Source organism: Hyperoodon ampullatus (assembly GCF_949752795.1).
Source record: "Hyperoodon ampullatus genome assembly, chromosome: 3".
Classification (NCBI taxonomy): domain Eukaryota; kingdom Metazoa; phylum Chordata; class Mammalia; order Artiodactyla; family Ziphiidae; genus Hyperoodon; species Hyperoodon ampullatus.
In genome coordinates, this window is record NC_136916.1 from 94360237 (window position 1) to 94374747 (window position 14511).

At 41.9% G+C, this 14511-nt stretch overlaps 1 protein-coding gene and 1 pseudogene across 2 annotated transcripts in view; both read right to left on the reverse strand.

Annotated features, from left to right (window-relative positions):
* The window catches only part of STARD9 (StAR related lipid transfer domain containing 9), a gene marked incomplete at both ends in the record, with an annotated part of 128769 nt that overhangs the window by 89999 nt on the left and 24259 nt on the right, over positions 1-14511 (reverse strand). The window lies entirely within an intron of this gene.
* On the reverse strand, positions 2134-14238 carry LOC307050831 (importin subunit alpha-1-like; annotated as a pseudogene). Its single transcript has 3 exons — positions 14043-14238; positions 4437-4973; positions 2134-3435 (listed from the first exon to the last, which is right to left on the reverse strand). The product of its transcript is annotated as an importin subunit alpha-1-like (transcript).

The following is a 14511-nucleotide window of genomic DNA, read 5'->3' on the forward strand; positions in this document are numbered from 1 at the left end:
GGTGGGAAGACAGATTCCTGCTTTCTTCCCAGAATCCTCTCCTTCATAATAATTTTCTAAAATACAAATTAGTACCCTCATATTTCCCTACTGAAAGCTGTCTATATTTAAGTACATAGGAATCTGTTTTATTCTTGAATCCATTAACTAAGATGCACCCAAATTATTACCCTATATATGTACTTTTCCTTTTAAATTTTTGAAAAATATAAATATGTGAAATGATATTAATCTAAACAGAGACTCTAAAAAAACCATATGAAATTGTTTACTCAACCAATATTTGTAAAGTGCCTACTAAAGCAAAATACTGTGCTTTGCACTAGTCCTATTGTTTAAGGATGATTGTTAGGATTATTTTGCACAATGAATACTTCAACAGAAGTGCTTTATTCAACAAACAGTTCATACAACTCAACAACAAAAAAACAAACAACCCAATCCAAAAGTGGGCAGAAAACTTAAAGAGACATTTCTCCAAAGAAGAAATACAGATGGCCAAGAGGCACATGAAAAGATGCTAAACATCACTAATTATTAGAGAAATGCAAATCAAAACTACAATGAAGTACCACTTCTCACCGGTCAGAATGGCCATCATTAAAAAGTCTACAGGGCTTCCCTGGTGGCGCAGTGGTTGAGAGTCCGCCTGCCGATGCAGGGGACGCGGGTTCGTGCCCTGGTCCAGGAAGATCCCACACGCCGCGAAGCGGCTGGGCCCGTGAGCCACGGCCGCTGAGCCTGTGCGTCCGGAGCCTGTGCTCCGCAACGGAAGAGGCCACAACAGTGAGAGGCCCGCGTACCGCAAAAAAAAAAAAAAAAGTTTACAATTTTTTCTAAAAGTGCTTTTTCAAAAACCAGAGTTTTAGATTCATATAGCTAGTAACATTTACTAAGCAATTATTTTGTGTTAGGCTCTCAGCACCTTAAATGTTATTAATCCATTTAATCCTCACAATACATCTATGAGGGTAGTTAATATTATCAAAGTTCTCTAATGTTCACATGAGAAAATTGACGTCCCATGGGTAGTAAGTACCTCTAAACAAAGCTCTTGCTTTTAACCACTGTGATATTCTGCCACTAGCAAAATAACTGTTCACCAGACTTATCAGGAAAAGCAAATCTTATCTGTTGAACACTAAGCTATTACCCTACAATTTTAAATTGTTCTTCAAGGTTTCCTTACTTCCTGTTGTTTTGCTTCACACTGGGAGAAACTTTACCAAGTCTCCTTTGAGTATTTCTAAATAGCAGTCTCAGTAAAATTTTGTTATAGCCTTTGGTCAAAAACAATAAAATCTGATCCTTCTGCCATTTGTTAATCACTTTTGGAGTCTTTTTGCTCCATTAACCTTTTCATTTGCACATGAAGAGAATTATAATCTCACCCCCAAATTTCACCCACATTGCTATTATTAAATGACCAGAATTTGAAGCCTTATTAGAGACAGACAAGATTACATTTTTTTCTTTCTTTGCTGTTTTTCAAACTACAAAGAACATCCATTTTTTGTACCAACTGAAAAAATACAATGCATGAAGAAAAAACTAAACTTCCATCCCTACCTCAACCCCTAATCCTACTCATTTAAGTATCCAACAGGTCCCCCTTCAGGTACTGACGGAAAGAAGGATATAACCAACAGGTATGTCCTTCCACACCTTTCTCCACATATATAAGGATGTACCATTCTTCGTTTTTCTTTATTTTCATTGAAATAGACACATATAATGCACGTCAACCTGCAACTTGCTTTTTATCACATAACATAGCATGAACATACAGGTTATTTCCCATAGATACAACTCTTCCTTTTTTCATGCATACACAAATCCACAGTTACACAAACACAATTTAAAATAATTGGGGGACTTCCTTGGCAGTCCAGTGGTTAAGAATCTGCCTTCCAATGAAGGGGAGGTGGGTTCGATCCCTGGTTGGGGACCTAAGATCCCACATGCCACAGGGCAACTAAGCCCATGCACCGCCAACTACTGAGCCCGCACTCTCTGGAGCCCACGCACCACAGCTAGAGAGAAGTCTGCGCACCCCAACGAGAGATGCTGCATGCTGCAACTAAGACCCAATGCAGCCAAATAAATAAATAATTAATTAAAATAATTGGGCTATCATGCATGCTGTGGGGGGAATGCTTCATTTTATTTCCTTTTTATTTGCCACCCCTCTTTTCCCTTCCTCTTTTCCTCCCTCATACATTAACCCCCACCTGTGGGTAAGATGTTAACAACTGGCATCATTTCTTGTTCTTCCCACAGTCATAACCATAAATGCACACATGCTCACTCACATATTTATGGGTTTTGAATTCTTCTAAGGCATCTGCAATATATTTCACTGTGTATATGTACCAAAATTGAGTCAATCATTCCCCTATAAATGGGCAATCACTTGTTTCTACTATTTTATCCCTACTCAAAATGGTTCAATAAATATCCTTGACCATATATCCTTATTACTGGTGTTTTTATTTTTATAGAATATGACCCTTACCTCTAGACACTCCAAAGTATAAAGTCTAAATTCCTCTATCAGAACTGCAACAAAGCCTGAGGCCTCCCCTGAACCCTCTAGGCCCTGACTGCCTGCTGACCCACAGCTGCTGCTGCTTTTTTTTTTTTTTTTTTTTGAAGCAAAGGGTGAAATAATCTTTTTATAGGACACTGCAAGATATGAAATTCCACACTGAAATTAAGAAACCCATTGAGAGGAGAAGCTTCATACAATATGCACAGTTTGGAACTGTTCAAGTACAGTTTCCTTGTAAAAAGTGGTTTTACCATAGCAAACCACATTTAAAGAGCTCTTAGAGAAACAGTAAGACAAACTTATACCAAACATAGTACACGTTTGGTATAATAAACTTATGCTTTAGTTGTACAATCTAAAAGTGGTTCCAGAATGCCATCCGGAACTTGGGACGTACAGCCTTCAGAGGCAGTTTCTGGCACAACACTTTGATATTCTTGTTCCTCCACAGGGAAGCACTTCTCAATCAAACTTAATGAAACTTTGTACACAGACTCATTTTCATGGTTTTATAGAGCTTCAGTTTTGTCCAGACCTCTACATTCTTCAATTATACTAAGTTTCTCAGTTTCACCTAGTTTCTCAGAAGCCTAGAAGATACCTGAAATGGCATCCAGAATAACCATGGTAATTTTGGTATCTTTCACAGTTCAGAGGTTCATCAACAATTCTATTATGCACAATGAACAACCTGTTACACAATCTGTTCAACTGTTCCACAACTTTTCTAGTTGGTCACAGCCCATAAAGCTTCCTTTTGCATCTTAAAGTCTGCCTTAGAACACCAATGAGGAATGGGACTAATCCATGATTCACAACTCACTGTATCTGGTGATGGTGGCCAGCTATGATATTTGATATTGTCCATGTATCTGCTAATACTTCTGGACATCATGATACAGGAGAAGAACTAAAGTAGGAAGAATTTGCTCAACAGCATCTAACAGGGATGCAGGATTCTTATTCCAACAAAGGTTTGAAAGTGTCCAGGTAAGGTGCTACAAGTAACCACATGCTAAAGATGCCACATTAGGAACTGCAAGAAAAGCCAACAGTGGATCAACTGCACCACACTTGATAGCCAAGTCAAAAAAAACTGAACCATCACCTGCAATGTTTCCGAGAGCCCATACAGCTTGTTCACTGATATAAGCATGGGGAGATGCCAGCAGAGAAATGAATGCTGGGACAGCACAGCCCCAGTCTGTTTTTCTTTTTTCTGTTTTTTTAACATCTTTATTGGAGTATAATTGCTTTACAATGGTGTGTTAGTTTCTGCCGTATAACAAAGTGAATCAGCTATACGTATACATATATCCCCATATCTCCTCCCTCTTGCATCTCCCTCCCACCCTCCCTATCCCACCCCTCTAGGTGGTCACAAAGCACCGAGCTGATCTCCCTGTACTATGCAGCTGCTTCCCACTAGCTATCTATTTTACGTTTGGTAGTGTATATATATCCATGCCACTCTCTCACTTAGTCCCAGCTTACCCTTCCCCCTCCCTTTGTACTCAAGTCCATTCTCTACGTCTGCGTCTTTATTCCTGTCCTGCTCCTAGGTTCTTCAGTACCATTTTTTTTAGATTCTATATATATGTGTTAGCATACGGTATTTGTTTTTCCTCTTTCTGACTTACTTCATTCTGTATGACAGACTCTAGGTCCATCCACCTCACTACAAATAACTCAATTTCGTTTCTTTTTATGGCTAATATTCCATTGTATATATGTGCCACATCTTCTATATCCCAGCCTGTTCTGATTGATTGATTTATGCATGCATGCTGTGCCGGGTCTTAGATGCGGCATGCGGGATCTTTAGTTGCGACATGCATGTAGGCTCTAGTTCCCCAACCAGGGATCGAACCTGGGCCCCCTGCACTGGGAGTGTGGAGTCTTACCCACTGGACCACCAGGGAAGTCCCAGCCTCAGTCTCTTCTGACGTCCTAGAGGCAATGTTAATGAGCACCCAAGCAGATTCAAACTGAATGGGACTAAAGTCAGTTCTGCCCAAGAAGGACACAAATTTTGGAATCAAACCAGCCCAGATTATGTTGTCTACGGGGGGCTGTTTTTCCTAGAAGGCAGTTTCCCAGCAGCTTGAGTCGCTTGGAGCTGGCTTTCCAAATTGTTCCTATTGATGCCTTTGACAGTATCATCAACAGACCAATTTACAGTGCCCTGGTTGTTCTGGTTTTCTTGCAGTGGAGAAGCAGCAGCCTCAGGAAGCAACCTTACATTTCTCCTTTTCAGCACCTGGTCATCCTTCTTAGCTTATTAGCTTTCCTCAGCTCCACATTAACCAGTATTCAGTGCGGCCTCATTTCTGTACTATCATGCCCTTGAATCTGTTAAGGCAGGCAGCTGGTGAGTTAGCATTCCTGTTGCTCGACATGGTTATGAGACACAGGGAGAAAGCTACAGAGCCAGCTCAGGTTTCCACAGGAGGCTGTGCAGACCCTATAGCTTCTTGACTTAAGAAAACTTGGGGTTAGAAATGGAAGTAAGCTGAGACATATTCAAGTCTCTTCTTTCTAGATATGCTCTAAGCATGTGATTTCCCCTGATTCTTCAACCTCTTGCCACGATGTGCCCCAAATGATTTTCCCCACCACCCTGTAGAATACTAGAAATTCTCTCCATTAGAGTAATTCATCTGAGTTTGCTGTAACTTCACAGTGCCCCTATTAAAATGCACATGCTACCAGGAAGGACAGAAGGATACTTTGTTGTGAATAGAAAAGGGATTGGAGAAATTATTGTGTGCTGGATAAGATGGTGATCAGGTATCAGAGAAGATAATGATAATAATAATAACAACACTTATGTAGCATTTATTATCTGCGAAGCACTGTTCTAAGTGTTTTATATTTACTTACTCATTTAGTCCTCACAACAACTCTGAGGTAGGTATCATTATCCCCATTTTACAGATGAGATAAGTGAAGCACAGAGAGATAAAGGGACTAGCCCAGGATCACAGCCAGTAATCTGTGAAACTGGAAAATAAACCATATTTTTAATCACTATACTTCACCACCTTTCATCTAGGAAGGAGATGGGGTGTCAAAGAGGAAAGTCTAGGGTCCCTCTGGTTTCAGACCCTAAAATATGCCCTCTCTACTGAATGCAACTCTTATTACCTTTAACAAAAGATAAAAATAGAAATCCCTGTCTATTTGTCTAGGGCTTCTTTTTCTGAAAAGAAAAAAAGTAAAGAAAAAGAGGGACTTCCCTGGTGGCGCAGTGGTTAAGAATCTGCCTGCCAATGCAGGGGACACGGGTTCAACCTCTGGTCTGGGAAGATCCCACATGCCACGCAGCAACTAAGCCCGTGTGCCACGACTACTAAGCCTGCACTCTAGAGCCCGTGAGCTACAGCTACTGAAGCCCACGCGCCTAGAGCCCATGCTCCACAACAAGAGAAGCCATCGCAATGAGAAGCCCGCGCACTGCAACGAAGAGTAGTCCCCACTCACTGCAACTAGAGAAAGCCCGCACACAGCAACAAAGACCCAACGCAGCCAAAAATAAATTTTAAAAAAAAACCTCAAAAAAAAGAAAAAGAAAATTGCACATAGCAGCAAACACTCAGAGGTAATAGATACACATACCACACAGAGAAACATAAATTCACATTCTTAGTTTAAGCCTCTGATTACTGAAGGAATCAGAAAAACTGAGCTTTGAGATCACCAAAACACATATCTTTGTTTATACAAGATTTTGCTATTTCTAACAATGCTTTTTTGCTAAGGAATGTTCCCATGAACAACTGCCCAAGTGGCATGTGCCATCTGGTAGGTCCCATATGTGGCTTTCATACTCTCTGGACATAAGCAAGGAATTCACAGGACAGATAGATGGGTTTCTAGCTCTAATGCTTCCCTCCTCCTTGCAAAAAGACAGATTCCTTATACAGGATCCTATGAGAAAAGATGAAAGATGGATTTATTGGAATAGAATCTAAAGACTTGCCATTCCCACAGCCACTTCTAAGAAGACAACCACAAGTGATTCCTTGATCATAATCTGCCACGTTTTATGTCATTTAACCCTGTTTTCTAGGCCCCATCTGACTGGGCCCCAAGCAAAGCAAGTATGGGCAAAAGAGAGACTGTCAACCATTACATGACCCCAAACAAGAATGCTAATAAGGGTGTGCCAAATTGGATAAAGATTAACGGACACGATCAACTCTTGGGGAGCTCTGAATGCGAGACAGAGAGCTGCTGTTGTCATCCTACAGTTACTGCTGAATTCTGAGCAGTAATGAATAACGTTCCACTGTCATGTGGTCTGGCTGTGTGACTGTGGACAGTTTCCTTATTTCCTCACATAGCCTCACATTCATAACCCATTGTGTGAGACAACCTGATCACCTCTCTCCCATGCAGCTTGAAAAAGCCCTATCAAAATGGCAGGTTCAACTGTCAACAGCAGCAAGCACAAAGCCGAATCACTGAGCAGCAGTCACATGACAAAGTGGACTTGTTAGCAGTTTGCCCAGCAGCTGGTCTGGACAAAGACAACGAGGGTGGCAATATGGAAAAATGGTTTGATTATCAGGCGTGAGGGAGTCTTTGCTTATTCATAGGCAGAATCCAAGAGGGATAAGCTGTTTCACTGCTTTTAGGGTAGTATATAAAATAAAGGGACATTGCAGATCCAGGAGAAGGCCTTCACTCCATCAGATAGAACTTCCAAGAGCCAGGATATCTGCAGCAATTCAGGCAAATCATCTGGGAATCTTTCCATTCCTAATAATTAAGGATCTGTGAGACAGTTAGAAAATTTTTTTCTATTATGAGCCATACAGCAAATATATTAGGCTTTATGGGCCACAGAGTCTCTGTCACAACTACTCAACTCTGCCTTTTTGTACAAAAGCATCCATAAACACTACATAAACAAATGGGCATGGCTATGTTCCAATAAAACTTCACTAAGTCAGGTGGTAGACAGATATGGCCCACAGTTGTAAGGCAAAAGTCCTTTTTAGAGCCAACTTCTTCAAAAATATAAGTGGGTTTGAAGGTTCCAAGTGGAAAAAGAAACAAAGCAAAACTAAAGAGCGTCCTACATACATGAAAGGCCTTCTAATCCTTTGAAATACATTAAAATCATTTATCATTGAAAATAAAGTGAAAGTATATGGACAGATCACCTAGACCCATTTTCTTATTTATTTATTTATTGTCTGCGTTGGGTATTTGTTGCTGCGTGCAGGCTTTCCCTAGCTGTGGCGAGCAGGGGCTACTCTTCGTTGTGGTGTCATTATGGTTCACGGGCTTCTCACTGCAGTGGCTTCTCTCGTTGTAGAGCACGGGCTCTAGGCATGCAGGCTTCGGTAGTTGCACCAGGCGATCTCAGTAGTTGTGGCTCGCGGGCTCTAGAGTGCAGGCTCAGTAGTTGTGGCGCACGGGCTTAGTTGCTCCGCGGCATGTGGGATCTCCCCTGACCAAGAATCGAACCCATGTCCCCTGCATTGGCAGGCAGATTCTTAACCACTGCGCCACCAGGAAGTCCCGATCCATTTTCTTACAATAACTGATATTGTACCAAAGTTAAAGTCACTCAGTAAGATCAACACTGAAGAGTCATCAGTCAAGACAAGCTTAGGTTAGCTTAGGCTATTGTAGCAAACCTCTAAAGCACAGTAGCTTAAAACAACAAAAGTTTATTTCTGGCTCATGCTACCTGTGGGTCAGTAGGGAGTCTTGATGGTTGTAGCTTCTCTGACAGAACTACCTATCTTCAACATTACTGATCTTGGTGCCAGAAGGAAAGAGGGCTTTGGAAGGTCATACTCCAGCAATTGAAGGCTCCGACATCATTTCTCCTTAAAATATACTGGATGGTCCCCCTCCCCTCACACAATGGGACCAGGAAGTGAAATTCTATCACGCAACAGAAGATGAAAAGCCAGGAATGCTGAGTGAGCAGCATGAGTGACTATCACATAGCAATGGTTAAGTTACTTTGACCTAGACGATCACAAAATGCGATTTTCATATTAAAAACACATTTCTGATGTACTGGTTAGCCAGAAACCACTGTCAACTTCATTTACATTAAAATTTCAAAGTGTTCGGTATACTCTTCCTTAGTGTCTAAGGATTTGGGAATGGCAGGACTTGAGGTCATCATTATGAGTATCAATTCTTAATGCCCATACTGGTAGATGCAGAGAATACAGTAGACTGAGTGTTTACTGACCACAGGACATAACCAGAAGCTGTGTTGGGGGCAGGGCTCTCCCAGGAGGTTTAGGGACAGGATACATAGAGTGATTTTTCCACAGCCCTCTCCAAGACCAGCATGTATTTCAGAATTCCTTAGCTCCCTACTGCAGTCTTCTGGACCAGCTTTGATGGTATAGCAGGTGCTGTTAATGTTCTACACCTATATACTCTTGGATTCCTTTACTATTTTCATGTGCACCAGCCAGTGGGTGTGCTTTAACTTCCAACAGTCAGTATCTGTGTCTCTTTATCTGTTTTTCTTGGACGACTGCCCTCAGGTTACTGAAACGCCTTTTAAGAGCCAGATGTTCTTTCTTTCTTTCTTTATTTTTAACATCTTTATTGGAGTATAATTGCTTTACAATGGTGTGTTAGTTTCTGTTTTATGACAAAGTGAATCAGCTATACATATACATATATCCCCATATCTCCTCCCTCTTGCGTCTCCCTCCCTCCCACCCTCCCTATCCCACCCCTCTAGGTGGTCACAAAGCACCGAGCTGATCTCCCTGTGCTATGCAGCTGCTTCCCACTAGCTATCTATTTTACATTTGGTAGTGTATATATGTCCATGCCACGCTCTCACTTCATCCCAGTTTACCCTTCCCACTCCCCGTGTCCTCAAGTGGTGCTCGGAAAACTGGACAGCTACATGTAAAAGAATGAAATTAGAACACTCCCTAACACCAAGCACAAAAATAAACTCAAAATGGATTAAAGACCTAAATGTAAGGCCAAAAACTATCAAACTCTTAGAGGAAAACAAAGGCAGAACACTCTATGACATAAATCTCAGCAAGATCCTTTTTGACCCACCTCCTAGAGAAATGGAAATAAAACCAAGAATAAACAAATGGGACCTAATGAAACTTAAAGCTTTTGCACAGCAAAGGAAACCATAAACAAGACAAAAAGACAACCCTCAGAATGGGAGAAAATATTTGCAAATGAAGCAACTGACAAAGGATTAATTTCCAAAAATTTACAAGCAGCTCATGCAGCTCAATATCAAAAAAGCAAACAACCCAATCCAAAAATGGGCAGAAGAGACATAAATAGACATTTCTCCAAAGAAGATATACAGATTGCCAACAAACACATGAAAGAATGCTCAACAACACTAATCATTAGAAAAATGCAAATCAAAACTATAATGACCTCACACCTGTCAGAATGGCCATCATCAAAAAATCTACAAACAATAAATGCTGGAGAGGGTGTGGAGAAAAGGGAACACTCTTGCACTGCTGGTGGGAATGTGAATTGGTACAGCCACTATGGAGAACAGTATGGAGGTTCCTTAAAAAAACTAAAAATAGAACTACCATACCACCCAGCAATCCCACACTGGACATATACCTGGAGAAAACCATAATTCAAAAAGAGTCATGTGGGCTTCCCTGGCGGCACAGTGGTTGAGAGTTCACCTGCCGATGCAGGGGACACGGGTTCGTGTCCCAGTCTGGGAAGATCCCACATGCTGCGGAGCAGCTGGGCCCGTGAGCCATGGCCACTGGGCCTGCACGTCTCGAGCCTGTGCTCTGCAACGGGAGAGGCCACAACAGTGAGAGGCCCGTGTACCACCAAAAAAAAAAAAAAAGAGTCATGTACCACAATGTTCACTGCAGCTCTATTTACAATAGCCAGGACGTGGAAGCAACCTAAGTGTCCATCAACAGATGAATGGATAAAGAAGATGTGGCACATATATATGGAATAATGGAATATTATTCAGCCATAAAAAGAAACGAAACTGAGTTATTTGTAGTGAGGTGGATGGACCTAGAGTCTGTCATACAGAGTGAAGTCATAAAGAGGAAAACAAATACCATATGCTAACACATATATATGGAATCTTAAAAAAAAGAAATTGATATGAAGAACCTAGGGGCAAGACAGGAATAACAGCCAGATGTTCTTTAGAAGGCAGTTTTTACCAATGACTGATGGGTACAGGGAAACTCGGGACATTCTTGATTAGGAAAACTCTATACTCTGTCTTCAGAGCACCTCGGTGGAGTTGCTTGGCCTCCTCCTTCCCTTGCTGGTCTCAGTTCCCCACCCTACCTACCACTTCTTTTCCAGTGATACGTCCTAATAAATGACTTCCACATAACTCGTTATCTCAGGGTCTGTTACTGAGGAAGCCAGACTGAAAACAGCCCACTCACAGCATGAAGACATAAAGGCTATACAGTGCTACAGAACGAGACCAGGATTTGGACTCAGGAGACTCCAAATGACAGAGTTCCCACCCTACAACTTATTAGGTAACAGCAGTCTTTATCAACCCTTCTAAAATGTAGAAATAATGGTACCTAACACAACAATTTTGTGACAAATACATGGGACGATGACAATACGTGTGAAAACACTTTGTAAACTAGAGAATATTACACTAGGAAGAAGTTAGCTCATTTAAGATAGGTGTTTCCCAACTTCTAATCCTTCCCCCAACCTGTAATTATGACTATGCTCCCCACTGTCTACAAATAGAAGAAAATTTGTACAGTGGTGGTTCTCAGATTTTAGCATGCATCATAATCACCTGGAGGGCTGTTTAAAAAGTTTGATGGGCTCCACCCCCTAGAATTTTTGATTCAGTAGGTCTGAAGTACAGCTCAATAATTTGCATTTCCAGCAAGTTCCCAGGTAACATCAATGCTGCTGATCTGGAAACCTCACTTTGAGAAGGAAAACTTCAGCCACCTCGGCAGAATGAAACTTACAGTGGTCCTACCTTACCATAGAGAGAATTTATAGGAAACAAAGACTAAGCTTTAAAAAACTTATTGTGAGATTTTCTTTCCCAGGCTGTGGATATATGTCCTCATGTTATGAAATAAACATGTGCAAAGTTGGCTGTGAAGAAAATTTCTGTAGAAGAAAATTTCTATATTCCATCTCAATTCCATACTGACTTGCATTTAATTTTAAAAAAAAAGAGGTTCAGATAGCTGTTACTTTAACATCTGTCATGACACTAGATTGACAAGAACAACAATTTATTCACTACTGAAATGTACCAGGTAATATTCAAAGCACTTTACCTGCATTAATAATTTATTCCTCACAACAACCCATGAAGTAGATATTATCATCTTCATTTTACAAGTGAGGCAACCAAATCAGAGAGAGGTCCAGAAAGCTGCCCAGAGTCATATAGCTAGCAAATGTCAGAGGTGGGGTTCAAACCCAAGCAGTGTGATACTACAGTCCACAGTCTAAACCAAAAACAACATTGCATAATGGATGATTTTTTAAAACTCTGACCAGTTTACAAAATTCTAACTCTATGATCTTTCTTCTTATTGGCTCCCTTTTATGTATATACCTTCCATTACTATGTGGGCCATATGATCAAGCATGGAGTTACCCCAAGCACGGGCATGGCTCCCAGGAAGCTTGCCAGTTGCTTTGCCCACATGTGGATAATAACTCATAATGCTGGGCTGTAATACAATCCTACACACAACTATTAAATATGGCATATGCTCAACCTGAAGAGTACCAAAACTGAGAAGGGATGATAAACAGCACACATACTAAAACCTCACTAATCTCTATTTTGAAGATGCTCTCCATGACATTTTTTTGCTAAAGAAATGCACTGAACAAACTAAAATGGGGACTTCCCTGGCGGTCCAGTGGTTAAGACCTTGCACTTCCAATGCAGGGGGCACGGGTTTGACCCCCGGTCAGGGAACTAGGATCCTGGATGCCACGCAGCACAGCCAGAAAAAAAAAAAAAGAACAAACCAAAATGCATCTCTATAGCTAGAAACCAGCCCCAGGCTGAATGCACGAGGAGGTTGATTGGATCCTGACAGCTGCAAGTCAGAAAAAGAAGGGAAGACTGAGGAGAAAGGCTGGCAGGGCTGTGTTTGGCCTGCCTGCCCTCTCTTAAATTCAGTGATTAGCTAGGCAGGGACATTACTTTGCCTCTCAGAGCATTCACTGGAAAAAAGCCCCAGGAAACAGCTTTACAGTGTATTTTAACAGAGCACAAGTGGGACTTCTGAGGTGCTGGTAATGCGCTATTTCTCGATCTGGATGCTAGTTATGTGGGTATGCTCAGCTTGTAAAAGTTCAAGTGGGTAGAAAATTTGAGCTGTTCACTTATAATGTGTGAACATATAATTTTTCTGTGTGTATATTTCAATTTAAAAGTTTTAAAAAGAGTAGTTCTGTCTCCTTACCAGCCAAAAATAATGACACGCATCTGCTAAGGAATCTTTTCACCGCACAGGCTGTTCTGCTGCAGAAGCTTGTTCATGACACATCGACTGAGCCAGAGGAGGGGGTTGTGAACAAAGGGTGGGGTGACAGCGAGGGCTTGGCTCACGTTCGTTCGCTGAGGGCTTCAGAAGCCTTCCTCAAGGCTGGACTGTTTAGGCAGAGTGCCATCACAGCGGGGGAGGAAGAAAAGAGCATTTCCTCTCTAGCTGTTAGCTTCCTTTGTCCTTACTCCCTTCTTCCAAAATGTCCCCTGTCCACCCCCACCAACCTCAGCAGCAAATTATGCAAAAGAGCAGCAGTCCCGGGAGTTGAACCCCCAGATTCAGGGATGCCCTGGGCTGACCATCACGAGCAAACCCAAGCAGGCCCCTGCAGTACTGAAGGGGACACACACATCACACACCTAAGGGCCCCACACACGACGCACATAGTACACGCTCAGTTAACACCGACTGAATAAATGAATACATAACCCGTGGACCCAATCCAGAATACACACCATAAATGTGTGCTGAATAAAATTAACGATAGCTGTTCTCCAGGTCTCCCCTAAGCACTGCCTGCATTAATTCCACACACGTGATCTTCAGCCAAGATATACATCACCAGGTCAACATCCTCCACATAGCACTGTTTCCATATTTTTGAATGTGTTCAAGAGGGCTCTTTACCACCTTTTGTAATGGATGCCCTCAGGCAGCACTCTGAAGGGAAGTCAAGTAGGGCAAAGCTGCTTCAAGTTGTTGGAGTTGCTAATACTACTTCTATATAAGAAGAAAACAGGCCCCAAGGATGGAGTTCCTGTTTTTAACTCTCATTCCTGCCTAAGTGGAAAAAGTTTTCTGCAGCCATGCTGCTAGGAGCAAATTTCCTGTTTTTAATATTGTTTAGTCTGAATGGGTCTCTAGAGACCAAACTTAATGCTGGAGAAGCAAATACGCTGAGCTCCCAAGACAGTTCTAATTTCATAGTTGAGCTCAGCCAGCCCAGCTTAAGCCTATACCATTCTCAGCAATCCAAGGTCTAGTTAAAGAGATTAGTTTTGCGTTGATCTGAATTGCATCTGCCTCATGCATCCCACTGGCAGGGGCCTTCCTCCCTCGAGCCACAGCTCCCTCCGCCAGTCTTCCCTGAAGACTTGGTAGTTTGCAGAAGACAGAGCTGCCTGTTAGAACCACAAGACCTCTAACCGCACCCATCTTGTGGTGCTTCTTGTGCCTCAGCCCCTCATCTCAAGTCACCTCAACCAAATAAACAAAGCATGACTCCAGCCTTAGCCAACAGCCCCAGAACAAAGGTGCTTCTTGGAGCTGTCACAGCCACTTACTAAAGTGTATGCAAAAGACAAAAAAATTAGATGATCGAAGAGAGACCCGACAGTGGTGAGCACTCAGCTCAAAAATTACTTGCTGGTGACAACCAAGAGATGCACTGACACAAACCTGGACAGTTAGGAACCTGGGACTGATTTT